General features: G+C 43.2%; 2 protein-coding genes across 13 annotated transcripts in view; one reads left to right on the top strand and one right to left on the bottom strand.

Moving 5' to 3' along the window:
• MED12L (mediator complex subunit 12L) overlaps window positions 1–13,917 on the top strand; it is a 362,689-nt gene that overhangs the window by 229,554 nt on the left and 119,218 nt on the right. The gene's annotated exons all lie outside the window — the stretch shown is intronic.
• GPR87 (G protein-coupled receptor 87) overlaps window positions 1–13,917 on the bottom strand; it is a 41,281-nt gene that overhangs the window by 10,061 nt on the left and 17,303 nt on the right. Inside the window, exon 1 of one of the 3 annotated variants that reach the window (NM_001205451.1) lies at window positions 6,396–6,442. The exons of the other annotated variants lie outside the window; for them this stretch is intronic. The gene's annotated coding sequence lies outside the window, so the exon portion shown is untranslated. Of the gene's footprint in view, window positions 1–6,395; window positions 6,443–13,917 lie in introns of those variants that run through there. 3 annotated transcript variants of the gene reach the window in all.

Here is a 13,917-nt window from a genome sequence, read left to right as displayed (position 1 = left end):
TCATTTATGAGTTTCTTCTTTTAGAATTTGGTTCAGAATCTAGAGACCCTGGCTGTGGGTGGCGATTTGTACTTTGGGGGAATCCATGCTCTCATTTTCTTAATTCCCATTGAAATTATGTGAATGAGTTGGGTCTTAATTAGTTCAGACATGATACGTGGATTTTCTGGAATCAAATTTGTCTTGTAGGTTTGGGAAATACTTTATTCTCCTCAAGTGGCTTGTGAGAGTTTCCTCTTGTCACCTCCATCTCTTTTACCACTTCCTTTAGATGAATGACTTCCCCAAATTGGGGTCATAGATCCTCATTTTTTCTTTTTGGTTTTCTCCAGAGTGTTCATGTCTCCTTGGATGATCAGCCATCACCTCTCTTCCATAATCTTCCTTCCCTAAACTTCTGTTCATTGTATCATCTGTGTTCCTCAGACTCAGCATCTCTAAACTTTAACTTTTTTTCCTTTCTTCACCAGAAGCCATTTTCCTTTCATCCCTCTTTATGAATATTTGCTTCAGCTCTTGATCGAGAGAGTTTAAAACCTCAGTACTGAGTTGGATTGTTCTCCCTTGGTCAGTCACTTATCTGGTCTTGCTACTTCTTCTGTTACAATGTCATTGCTTTGCTTCTGTCATCATCTTGCTTCTCAGATGAGGGCCCTCCTGGTTTCATGTGTGGCCTTGTACTGACCTCCTCTCTGGTCTTTCTGCTTCTTGCGTCTCTCCTCTCAGATTCTTCCTGCTGCTTTTTGTTAGATTCTTCTTTCTGAATTACCCATATCATCATGCTCTCTCACCCTAAGTACAGTATGGTAGGGAACTTCTCAAATTACAGTGATAACATATGTAAGGAGTTATGTTTTTAGTGTTGGAGATTATGGAGTGTGGAACCCAGATTACGCTGGGTTCTGATAATTAAAAGGTGGCTCTCAACTTTGGGAGAAATCTTGTTCCATAATTAATCCTCTGAATCAGATGACAATTGTACCTCCTCTGTAGAATCATTATGAGGTTAAATTAGAATATATGTTTACAAATTGCATGCTTTGTAAATGGAGCTTTTGCTTGTGTTGTTACCATTAATCCTTGCCTACATGAAATTCAAGATCATTTTCATTCGATCAGGAATTCTTTATGCTAACTGTTGCCTCACAGGGGCATGCCTTTCCTTTAACCCCGTGCCTTTCTTCATACTGATTCCTGCTCTTGAATGATCTCCCGTCTTCTCCTCTTTCCCTGTCTTGGGAGTCTCTACCTCCCCATCAGTGTTGACCATAATCTGACCTTTTCTGTGAGGTTATTGTCTCAAAGCCTACTCATATTCCAAACTCTGGGAATTATAAAGATGGAGGGTAAGTTTCTGCCCTCAAGGAATTTAAAATCTAGTTGAGGACCCAGAAGTAACTAAACCACAAAATACAGAGTAAGAGGGGTAATGTTGTAGAAATCCAGACATGGTGGTGTCCCCTGATGAACAGAAGCAGAGGTCAAGGAGGTTCCATGGGAGCTTTGATGCCTGGGTTGTGGCTGGTTTGCCAAATGTGAGATGGGAAAGGAGCATGTGGAAATGTTCAGCATGGCCCAAGATAACGTCAACAGCTAGGGAGATGATGGCCTCAAGTGGTAGAAAGATGTGACAGGTTTGGGGCACATTGACGAATGAGTGGATGCTGATGCTGATGCAAAGGGAGGAGGAATGTTGTGGCCTCCTAGTATTAGGCAGTGGGTATTGGTCTCTTTCACTGATAGGAGGGCCCATGAGAGGAGGAGCATGTGGAAGAATGGGTGGAGTTCAGATTTCGCTTCATGGATTTCAGGATGCCTATGTAGTATCTATGTGGAGATGTCTACTGAGTAACTGAAGTTGAGGTCTGGGGCCTGGGGAGGTGGCCCTGGCTGGTGGTGTACTTTTAAAGTTGACAGAAGATCTGGGATAGAAGAAGCAATGGGAATGGGTGCGATTGCCCACGATGACCCTGCCCAATAGACTAAGAATAGGAGAGGGCTGACTTTGAAGTTTTTCAGGAGCAGTTCTCCAGAAAGGGAAGTGCCTAGAGGAGTGGTCAGAGAACTGGAAGGATTATCAGACAAGGTTCATGTCCCGTGAACCGAGACTTGAGGTGACGAAATAAGAAGTTGTAACTAGTTTTATCCTGCAGGGAAGTCGAGAGGCCTAGGACAGCAGAGTGCCATTGAATGGAGTTCAGTAACAGAGAGGTCACTGTTGGTCTTTGTCAGAGCTGCATAAGTCATGCTGTGTGAGTGTGGGGGGCAGAGGCAGAGGGCTGATAACAGAGGGTTGAGACAACTCTTTCAAAAAAGAAAAACATGTCTACGCTGGGAAAAAGAGAGTGGGAGGGGTGGGAGGTAGAGATAGATACAGGACTGATGGAAGTTTCTGCTAAGCTTCTAATTTAATGTCTTAACATTTTAAAATATTTTCCTCACTTGACTTAAAAACAAACGAGAAGCAACCCTTGGCGCTACGACAAGCCGAGTAGGGTGGCGGTGTGGTGCTGGGCTAGGCTCTGTGAGTCTCCGCCTCTCCATCTGTACAGTGTGCATTGACGCATCCATTGTGGGGGTGACTCCAAGGCTGACATGAGAACACACACGAAGCATCTGGCACAGCTGTGCAGGGTGAGGTCTGAGTCTTACAAGCCCCTGTCGCATGTCGCAGGCACACGGTAGAATGCAGTTTGTGACTGATGGGTTGGACGCAGGGTGCAATGGAGTTCTTACCACCTTGTTTATGCTGAGACAGTTGTGTGGTTTGTGGTTTCAGTCGCCCAGTGAGGAGGCCTTTGACTGAGCTCTTTGCCCCAAGAGCTTCATTTCAGTTGCCTCTGATCCTCATCTGCTGGCTGTCTTTCTTCAGCAGCAGCACCAACATTCCCCCCCGACCCCACCCCACCCCACCCCCGTGCAGCTTATCACAGAGCAGCTGTGCATACTGTGCACATCCCAGTGCCTGCAGGGTGTTGCAATGAACATTGCTTCAGCCGTAGTTACGGGCTTGGGTCCAGGGCCTTGCTGACGGGCGGAAGCCCCGTCCTGCCACCTACGGCTCCACAAGCTGAGAGCTGATGAAACCTCTCAAGAATGTGGTGTCTGTGGCAGGTCTGGGTTTCATGGCCATTCCTGAGGATGGATAGTATCGATGCTTAGAGACCTTCTGGCTTTTTTTCGGGCCAACCATTGATATTTTGCTTGTTTTCATAACCCTTGACTATTTTCATAACGGTGTTGTTGTTAGTTGTAAGCTGGCTTTTTAAATGAATGAATGAAATAGTAGAAAAGGACATGTCCTCAGTGTCTCCTTGATCTTAGGCCTTGAACTTGTTGCTTGGTTTCTCCTGCAACCCTCACAGTGGCCCGTGCCCTACGTGTGTTTTATTCCTCTTTTCCTCCCCAGCCAGGACGATCTGAGGTTCAGACATGTGAATTAATACTCCCTGACAGAGCTAGTAATAGCTGGGATCAGAATTCCTACCAGATCTGATTGAAGCTGTATCCACGTGTTTTCCCGTTATCCTTCCCTAGAGTCCCAGTGCACAGCAGTTTTCCATAGTTGGTATTGGAGGGTGGAAAGTGGGAGGGGGAAGATAAGGCAGAGGCAGCATTTATGTTCCCTGTTGAGGCCAAGAAGGAACTGCTGATCTTCTAACCTGGAGGTATAGTTTGGTTTGACCTGACCCATGTGGACAACATCAGGAAATTTCCCTCTTACCTTAAGAAAGATCTGCCCAAACTGAGTATGAAGCATCCAGCAATGTTTGCTGCCTCTTCCCCTTGGGAACCTGCTCTCTAGGTCACCAGCTCACTGCAACCTCTCCTGACTTCCCCGAGTCTCCTCACTCGGGAGTTTTGCCTGCCTGATCCTATAGACCCCAGCTTTCACAACTCTTGATTCATTTATCATTTATCCTTATGTGATGACACTTGACCTGTACGGATCATCCAGTGGTCTGTGTTGACTATAAACATGCCTTTCTTCCTCTTCTTCTGCCCCTCTCTGCCAACTCCTCACTTTTCTTGCTTCAGTGACCAACATTGAGGGTTCATAACAAATGATTCTCCTGGTACCTCTCGACAACCCAGAAAGAATAGTGGCGGGTGAGCTTGTTTAGTGCACCCCTGAGAACAAATGAATTGTCACAGTTGAGCTTTTCACCGTGCCCAGCCCTCTGCCAAGGCCTTTTCGTGAAAACCCTACTGGTCATATCAGACTGCTTTTATGGTTGGGAGAACTGACATTCTGGGTCTCCAGGAAGGAGAGGTTTACTCACGGTGGAGCAGCTTGAACCTGGGTGTGTAGGATGCGCAAGTGTCTGCTGTGCCCTGGAGGGGTAGTGGGGAGGCTGGGAAGCGGAGCATCCAGGGCTCCGGAACTGCTGCTTTGGGCACCCAGCCTTGCTCCCATAGTTCCTGGGTTAGATCTTGGCTTGGATGGGGAGCTGCTGTGCCAGACTGGGAAATTCCCTGTGCAGCAGGCAGGGCCAGCGGGCATGCCTGCCAGGCTACAGCCATGCCTTTATTCTCCCTGGCTTCCCAGGGTCTCATTATTGTGCTTCTGGTCAAGATGGGAAAGATAAATGCCAGTTAAATGCTCACTCCCTAGATTCAGCTGCTCATGATTTTTTTGGACTGATTATTTGGTGGTGGTGGCGGTTCTCACATGGCAGAGCTGTAGTTTAATTTGCCCTCCACATCTTAGTGTGTTCTTTAGAAGCTCACATTTGGAATCACATTTGGACCTGCAAGAATTTCAGATCTGAGGGGTTTTGTTTGTGTTTTGTCACTTTCTTAGAGAAAAACTGTACTAAAAGGTAGATACTAAACGGGGATACTACTATAATTCCTGAATATCAGTGGGATGGTGCCATTGTTCTGCTGCCTGTGTGTAATGTTCACAAGAACCATCTAATGTGAAGCTTCTGGTAGAAGGTGCAGCATTTCTTGCATTTTGGAATCACCTGTAACCTAAGACAGTGTGTGTGTGTGTGTGTGTGTGTGTGTGTGTGTGTGTTCCAGGCCTTGGGAAAGAAACAAGTTACCTCATTGGCTATAATTTACTTCTTTTTGTAATAGAATTAGGTCACTGTATTCATAGGGCACTTCATTAATGCAAGCTTGGAGTCAGTAACCCAAGGTGTTGGAATGCCAAGCAAACAGCCTTCATTCTGGTTTTTCAGGTACCACCCTGAAGTTCTTTTTACAAAGTTAACACTTGACATCTGTAGCCTACAATTAAACAAAATTTGGTTCACACTTAGATTTAATTTTTTTCCCCAGGTGACCTCTGATTAATTGTTTATTGATTGATTGATTGAGGGAGGGCAGTGGATGAGGGAGGGCATGAACTGGGTTGTAAACTCCCTGAAGGCAGGGTTTGTGTCTAGTGCTTCCTTATTACCTTACCCCAGACCTGGTTATTGTGCAGGTGAGGAGCCTTAGTGAGCTTCAGCAGCTTGCCCAACATCACACAGACAGTGAGAGACAAAGCCAGGAGATGAGGTCCAGTGTCTGTGACCCCAGAACAGGCTGCCTCTCTGCTCTGCTACTTGGCCGGATCAGCGGCCCCTCAAAAGTAGGCTAGACAATGTCCTGGACCTCAGTGCAGTCAGCAGGTGTTAGCTGCTGACTCTCTCTTTGACCCCGTGACCCTGGGCAAAGTATTTTAGCTCTACTGTTTGTGAAATGAGGAAAATAATAGATGCTTGGCCTGGCTCCCAAAGATGCTCTGAGAATCTGAAGAGATAGTACGTGCAAGTCTATTTTATACTGTAAGTGCTACAGTAATATAATTCATGGCAAAGTAGTGGAATTCATGTCAAATATTTTTTCTGCTTAATAATAAAAATCTTCCCCTGTGCCTCAGATGGTAAAGAATCTGCCTGCAGTGTGGGAGACCCAGGTTCGATCCCTGGCTCAAGAAGATTCCCTGGAGAAGGGAATGGCAACCCACTCCAGTATTCTTGTCTGGAGAATTCCATGGTCAGAGAAGCCTGATGGGCTACAGTCCAGGGGATCACAAAAGAGTCGGACATGACTGAGTGACTGTCACTTCACTTCATAAAAATCTTATTACTCATATAGTAAAATTTTATCATTTTGCAAGTTGAAATGTGTATTTTTGTGTTCTGTTTAGGCAAAGTCTAATGTACGCATAGGGAAATTCTGAATTATTAATACCAGTTTACTGGTCCGAGAGGTTTTAGGCTATACTCCCAGTAAGAGTAGAGGTATTGGATTAATATATTCTAAGCCAAACTGCATTTCAAGTAACTTCTGTTCCCTTAAAAAATTCTCAAAATCTAAGACCCCAGGTAAAGTCTTTAGCTGTTTGATTACCATTTAAAAACCTATTTAAGAAAAAATAGTACTTTTCATAGGCTTACAGAGATGTTGTTTGGAGGGTCATTCCATGGCTTAAGGGTCAGTGAGAGGCAAAGACCCTCTCACTTAAGGGTCATAATTATTCTTCATTATGATGATGATGGTGGTTGTCATGGTCACCATTCTAATCAGGTCATCAGTATAGCTGTGGGTTGAGGGGTTAGGTGTCCTCAATGCTGCTCTCAATAGAATTGGGTGTAAGTTTAGCTACCCTAATTTTTTGAATCCGTTTAAGCAAACTGTAATGCTGTTTAAAGTAATGAAACAAGACAAGTACCTAACAGACACATCTTCCTTCTGTTTCAGCCCCTCCTTCAGTGGTAAAGATTCACTAGTGAAATCTTCAATGCCAATGGATATTGTGCAGTTCTCATCGGCATCGAACCCTCACTGTGTCCCATTTTCTCCTCTCATAAAAACAAGAAATAGAATTTTAGGATTAACAGATATACACTATTATATATAAAATAGATAAACAACAAGCAACTACTGTGTATCATAGGGAACTATATTCAGTATTGTGTAATCTTTAATGGAAAAGAATCAGAAGAAAATTATCTATATCTGAATCACTTTGCTGTATACCCGAAACATTGTAACTCAACAATACTTCAATTTAAAAGTCAACCAATCCCCCTTCTCCCATATGTAGTAAGAGGATATGACATCACATTTAATTCATTTTCCCTGTGTGTGTGAATACATCCACACCCACATACATACATACATACATATATATATAACACATTTTCTTTAAAGTAGTTCCTGCTGTCAACCTCACTGGTGTTAATTACTTTTTTCTTTATGAATGAATTGAACACAGTATAACCCGGGAAGAACTGAGAGAATAGGAATTAGCAGTTCCTAATTCTCCTGGGTGGGGAAGATCCCCTGAAAAAGGAAATGGCTACCTACTCCAGTATTCTTGTCTGGAGAATAACATGGACAGAGGAGCCTGGTGGGCTACCATCCATGGGTTTGCAAAGAGTCGGACACAAGTGAGTGGCTAACACTTTCACTTTCGTCTCCTGAAAGGCATGGCCAAAGACCTGGGGGAAAGCTGAGCAGACACTGGTCCTCTGATATTTCTGAACAGCCCACTGTGAAGTAAGGGAACTATTGCAGTGGAATGCAAATCCACATAAAGCCCCATATCTAATGTCAGGAAAATGAGCCAGGTATAAGAAGAAATAATCACTAGTATCAGCAGGCCAATAAAATACAGCTAACAGCGTGTTAAGAGAAGTGCTCAGGGGGGCTGGGGGCTGCAGTGAACAGGGGAGTGTTGCTCCATGGCGAGGCTCTGGGTTGTTGCCATTTGGATGTGTAGGTCACCTGCCACAAGAGTGTAAAAATGGATTTTTGTATAAAATTATATGAATTTTAAATTCTGGCTTAGCTTTATTAAGACAGACCAAATAAAGCTTGTCTGTGGCTTACAGTTTGTGACATATAATTTCAAGGTGGGGCTGCCCCAGGTCTCTCCATGGGGTTTCTACTAGTACTTTGGGGTACCTCGAGCCTTGGTACCCACTACCAGCTCCAACCTTGAGTCTTATTTTTAGTAATTTCCCCCTCATTCATTAATTTCCTTCTTACATGAAATTGATGAGCTTGTAAATCAAGCTTTGAGATAGTTTATACAGTTTTAGAACTTAATGGCATTGTAGTTAATTTGGGATGAATATTTTTTCAAAGATTTTAAGGTTTTGTCTTCCTTGATGCTGATGCATTAAGTTGAACTGTTTGAAAGTGTTTTCATAGGTCAAATGGCATTTTCATGTGGTTAACTTAATATGTCTAGTGCTCAGGAACTTTTGATGATTAGAACAGGCTTCCCATGTGGCTCAGTGGTTTAAACAACAGCAACAAAAAAAATCCGCCTGCCAAGCAGGAAACCTGGGTTCAATCCTTGGGTCAGGAAGGTCTCTTGGAGAAGGAAATCGCAACTCACTCCAGTATTCTTGCCTGGGAAATCCTCCATGGATAGAGGAGCCTGACGAGCTACTATCCATGGGATCGCAAGAGTTGGACTAAACAACAACAATAATAGTACTGGGGAGAAAAGGGCAGAGAGGTTTTGCTAGATTAATTGTGAAGAAACAGCAATATAGTAAAACTGTGTTCTCCCGTCTGCCTCCGTAGGATGGCTTTAACTGAGCTTTGAGTTGATACCTCCATGCGGTCCCCCATTTTCACTGTATCTATTCTTTGGGTGTTGAACACAATTTTGTTTTTCTGTATGAGGACTCATGAGAAGTTCTTTTTAGGCTGCATATTGAGACTAGTGTTCCTTTAATGCTTGTGCTTAGTCGCTCAGCCTTTTCTGACTCTTAGTGACCCTTCTGTCCATGTATTTTCTCAGCAAGTATACTGGAGCAGGTTGCCACTTCCTACTCCAGGAAATCTTCCTGACTCAGTGATCAAACCCATGTTTCCTGCATTGGCATGCGGATTCTTGACCACTGAAAGTGAAAGTCGCTCAGTTGTGTTTGACTCTTTGTGACCCCATGGACTATACAGTCCATGGAATTCTCCAGGCCAGAATACTGGAGCGGGTAGCCTTTCTCTTCTCCAGGGGATCTTCCCAACCCAGGGATCAAACCCAGGTCTCTTCAATTGCAGGCAGATTCTTTACCAACTGAGCTATCAGGGAAGCCCCCCTTGACCACTGCACCATCTGGGAATCCAGTGTTCCTTTAGGCCTGCTACTATTATTTATTGAAACTGTATCAGTGTGCCTTCTTGTTTTCCTTTTAGAGTTGAGATAGGAATTGATGCTTTTGGTGAACTAATCTTACACGTGGCTTAGAATTTCCCTCCATTGCTTTTCCCAGGCTCCATTTTTGTTAGCATTCATTTGAACTTATTTGATATTGAGCATCTCTGTACACTACCTCAGATCTTTGGGGGATTAGCAGGATCTAAATAAATAGCCATGTGAGGGAGTGCCTGCCTGGTGTAAAGTCAACTGGGGTGTAATTCATGACAGAGGATGGGGGAAAGGGACATGTGGGAAATACACCATCTCCTTTTGGGGGTGTAGTAAGGAAAGGTAACGTAGAGATGTTAGGCTTGGTCACCCTGGTTGCAAGACAACTGTGTTGTTGGGAGTGTCTTCCAGGATTGAGGAGGACGAGGGAGGCCATCAGAGCAAGTGTTAGGCGCCCTGGCTCTCATTTATCATGTGCCTTCAACTTTGCCCTCTCAGACTCCATTCTCCATTGGCCAATTGTTCAGTGTCTGTATGACTTGAAGTTTCATACAGATCGTAAACTGGTTCTAAGAGTGTCCATGCCAAGTCTTGCATGAGCCGAATGAGTGGGTACCAGTCAGATACTCAGTGTTTCTAGGTCCTAAGATGATAAATGGAGATAATACTTGAGGTGTTGTACTGTTGTCTGTAGACATGGTATGAATAGTTTTTTTTTTCATACCACAATATATGTCTATATATGTGTGTGTGTATTTGTTTTATATTTGTAACAAAAAATTAGAATGACTCTTTTAGGGTAAAGGGAAAAGAGAATATTGATGTTGAGTAGGTAAAACCATAGTGTCTGTTGAACGGTGATCATAATATGCTTATTCCATGAATATAGTGACCTTTTATAATGGGATCCAGTGTTTTATTCATTTTGCTGTGTATTATATGAGTTCTACATGAAGAGTTTTGGCACAGTACAAAATGTTATCCTGCTCAAAGTCTTCATTTTGCAGGATTTTAACATGTTTGGTTTAAACAACCCCAAATCGGTGCAGCTGTGCTTATTTAAGGTTTGCACGTTCCTGTGTGCCGGGGGTAGTTGCAAGGTACCCACTTATGGTAGGAAGGGCCGTTGTCTTTAAAAATAAACCAGTAAACAGTAAATTGAAGTTATTCCAACTTGTCTTTTAGTCTGTTTATCTAAGTTTTGAGAAGCCCATTGATGATTTGTTTTCGGTTTCACGTCTCGCCTTTGAGTTTGGCAGGTATGAGGAGGAACAAGTTTGGACAGGCAGGTCATCCTCCCCAAAAGCAGCATGGCAGGCCCTAAAATGCCTGCAGTCTTGAGGCAGCTGTGTCCGTGCATTCCTTTCTTGGGTCTCTTCTGTCAGCTCTCAGCTTGTGAGACACAGCTGACTGCTAACAGCCCAAGTGTTTTTCTGCTATGATTATTCTTTCTGCAGCTAGATCCTAAGCTCCTGTAGTGCAGGGACCTTGGATTATTTTGTTTCTGCTGCCCCCATTACTCTGGCTTCCACTCTGAAAGCAACCAGAATCTTGATATTTTTTAGCAAAGGATCTCTTTAGACTTCGAGACTTGAAAAGTGGAGTTTGAAAGCCAGTAATATTTCTAACCTGAGAGCATGTCCAGACTACAGGCAGTGCGTCCTCTAGCAGCTGAAAGGTCTGTTTTTGTCTTTTTACTCACAATAGCATGGGTTCAGCAAGCACTGCCTGTGTAATTTTGTGCCTAAGACTATTCTAAGTTATTTAGATTAATAATAAAAAAAAAAAGTTGGCTATGACATGTGGAATCTTAGTTCCCTGAACAGGCATTGAACCCGTGGCTCCTGCATTGGGAGCGCAGTGTCTTAACCACTGGACCACCAGGGAAGTCCCTAGATAATTTGTGAAAAAGACACTGGAATCAAGTTCCAGACGTGCCACTTACTTGGGCAAGTCATCTAACCACTCTATACTTCAGTTTCCTCTTCTGCAAAACATTCATATAGGATTGATTTGAGGACTGAATGAGGTTTTACCATAGTATTATGTCCTTCAAGGCCTCGAAATCTTTAATTGGAGCTTGGCATCTAGGAAGAACTCATTATATAGATGCCTTCTGAATGGTAGTAAAAACAGTCTGCCCATTTTTCAGTTGAAGAAACTGAGGCTTGCAGAGGTTCCTTCAGCACACACCAGTTGCTGTTACTCATCCAGGTTAGAGGCCTGGTAAGGGCAGAGCCTGCATTTGAACACAAGTTGGTCTGAGTGATGGGCTTAACTACTCTTTTGCTTCTACTTCTGATCAACCCCGGGGGTTCATGTATTGATTATAATCTGATGTCTCCTTTGTGAAAACTAGGTAATAGCCCCAGCTTGATTGCAGGATGTGACGTGCCTGAGACAGCCACTTATCTACTGCAGTCAAGTAGCATGGTAAATAAATTACAAATCTGTGTAATTTTACCTATTAAATTGTGTGTACATGCTAAGTCACTTGAGTTGTGTCCAACTCTTTGTGATCCTGTGGACTGTAGCCCACTAGGCTCCTCTGTCCATGGGATTTTTCAGGCAAGAATACTGGAGTGGGCTGCCATGCTATCTTCCAGGGGATCTTCCCAACCCAAGGATCAAACCTGGGTCTCCTGTATTGGCAGGCTGGTTCTCTATCACTAGCACCATCTGGGAAGCCCACCCATTAAATTACTGATGACAAGGCGATCCCAGATAGCAAATACAGAATTTACTTGGAACTCTAAAGAGTGATGACTCAGAGAGCATGGTTGTCTGCAGGCAGACATGGGTCAAGCTCAGAGCTCTGCTTCCTACTTGTTCACCACTGAAGCCTCAGTTTGCTCAGCTGTAAAATGGAAGTAACAGCAGTGTATATCTTAAGGTTGTGTGAAGTTTTTTCTTTTAAAAAATAGTTTATGTTAAGATATGCAGTAGCCTTAGACATATGTTAAGCTACCAGTGCATGTTAATCATTGTTGTTTTAGTATTATAGTTTACAAGGACAGTTTGTGTTGTAAAGGCTCTAAGTCATTTTAAGAGTTACCGTCTTCTGACGTGTGTGAAATTATTGTTAGAAATTGTCTTTAAAAAAGTCAAAGAAATTGCTTTATAAGAGAAATTGTGGAATCACTGATACATATGACTTAATGTGATGGCTTATCAGTGCTCTTCAGATGCGTTTTTAGTGTAAGTTTTTCATGTTGGTTAATAAGGATGTCAGTGAAAGATACAATGTGCTACTTCAATACAAAATGAAGAATAAATGTTCTATTCTGCCCATATTTGCCATACAAGGAAGTTGGAAAGTTTGGAAATTGTTGCCAAGTTGTGTAAGGGCTGGACTTCAATCATTGGCCTGAAACAGCAGGTTCGCAACTTGTTTCTTGTTCACCTTGATGTTTTCCATGCGTTCTTCTCATCTAGTTCTAAACCACGTGTCTCGGTTACCTCTGCTCTCTCCTCTCATCTTTAGATAGTCAGCAGCTATAGGGATTCCAGTTGGCCCTTGCCTTTCTACTGAGGCAAAACTTGCCACCTGAGGAAGCAAGAGGAGACTGTAGTCATCTGTGTCTTGCAGAGGAAGAATCCGGGGCTTAAAGAGGCTGGGATTGGATGAACATCATGTAGCTGCCTGGGACAGAAAAGGGCAGAACCAGTCTTCCTCCTCATCATTAGCAACTTCATTTGGCTCAAGCCTTGGGTTCTTGATAACCAACCTGAGTGCCTCAGTACATCTCCCGGATCAGGGGAATTTAGTCACACAAGGGGTCTCTCATGACCTCTGATCGAATCCCCTCATTTTACTGTGGGAGAGGGTAGTGAGCTCCCAAGGAAATAAGAGGCTTGCTCAAGTCACACTAACTTTTGGCATCGCCAGCATCCAATCTCCAGCCGGGCTTTCTGCTCTGAACCAAAGTCCTGTCCCACGCTTGTGCACGCAGCAGTCCTGTGGAGACTGTGGGATGCTCCCGGGTGATTTCACCTAGGTTTCACGTCCCTGCTCTCCTGCTTTAACCGTCATCCCTTTTATTGGGCTCTGAGCGAACTTTCCTAGTTTCCCTTCAGTTTATAGGAGTGCAGAGAGTGAATGGCCATTCATGTCTCCTCTATCTTAAATTTCTGTGGCATTTTCTCAGAGGACAGGACTAAGCGTGGAATATTTTTTGTTTTTAAAGGAAGTGAAACCCCAGGATATCAAAGAAGGAAGGAAAGCAGACAGGCTCCGAAGAGGCCAGATAACACTCAGCTAAATAAAAACATCCACTCTAATTTAGTTTTCCATCTCCCACTTATATCCTGGAGTGCAATAAACCATCTCAGTATTCTGTCTGCCAGGAAATTTTTGACTCAGTCTCTTCATGGAATAGGATTTTCTGACTAATTACACTTTTTCTTTTCTAGGCTATATCCTTAAATATGGTATTCAACCATCTGACTGCTCCTCCAACCTCTTCTCCTTAAGCCACATACACTCAGAACACTTTTCAGATAGGTGTTAGAAACAGTAGTCTTAGGACAGGATTTTGCTGAAGGACTCAGAGAATACATCCCCTTGATTCCTAGTTTCAACCTTGAACTGGCAGAAATAATAATACAGTACAAAAAGATGATAGTATAAAATCAAAAGTTTCTAGCTCTGTTTGTTAATATAGAACCAAAGTTTTTGTTGTTCATTTTTCTAGTAAATTGGAGTCTCTAATCAGAATTATGAAAGAAAATCTGTGTTAAAAATGTTAATATGCCTAATGTGAAACCATACCCACTTTGAGAATATGATACAACATACCGTAGCAGATAAA

This window comes from Bos taurus, chromosome 1 (assembly GCF_002263795.3).
Source record: "Bos taurus isolate L1 Dominette 01449 registration number 42190680 breed Hereford chromosome 1, ARS-UCD2.0, whole genome shotgun sequence".
Classification (NCBI taxonomy): domain Eukaryota; kingdom Metazoa; phylum Chordata; class Mammalia; order Artiodactyla; family Bovidae; genus Bos; species Bos taurus.
This window is presented reverse-complemented; position numbering and strand designations above follow the sequence as displayed.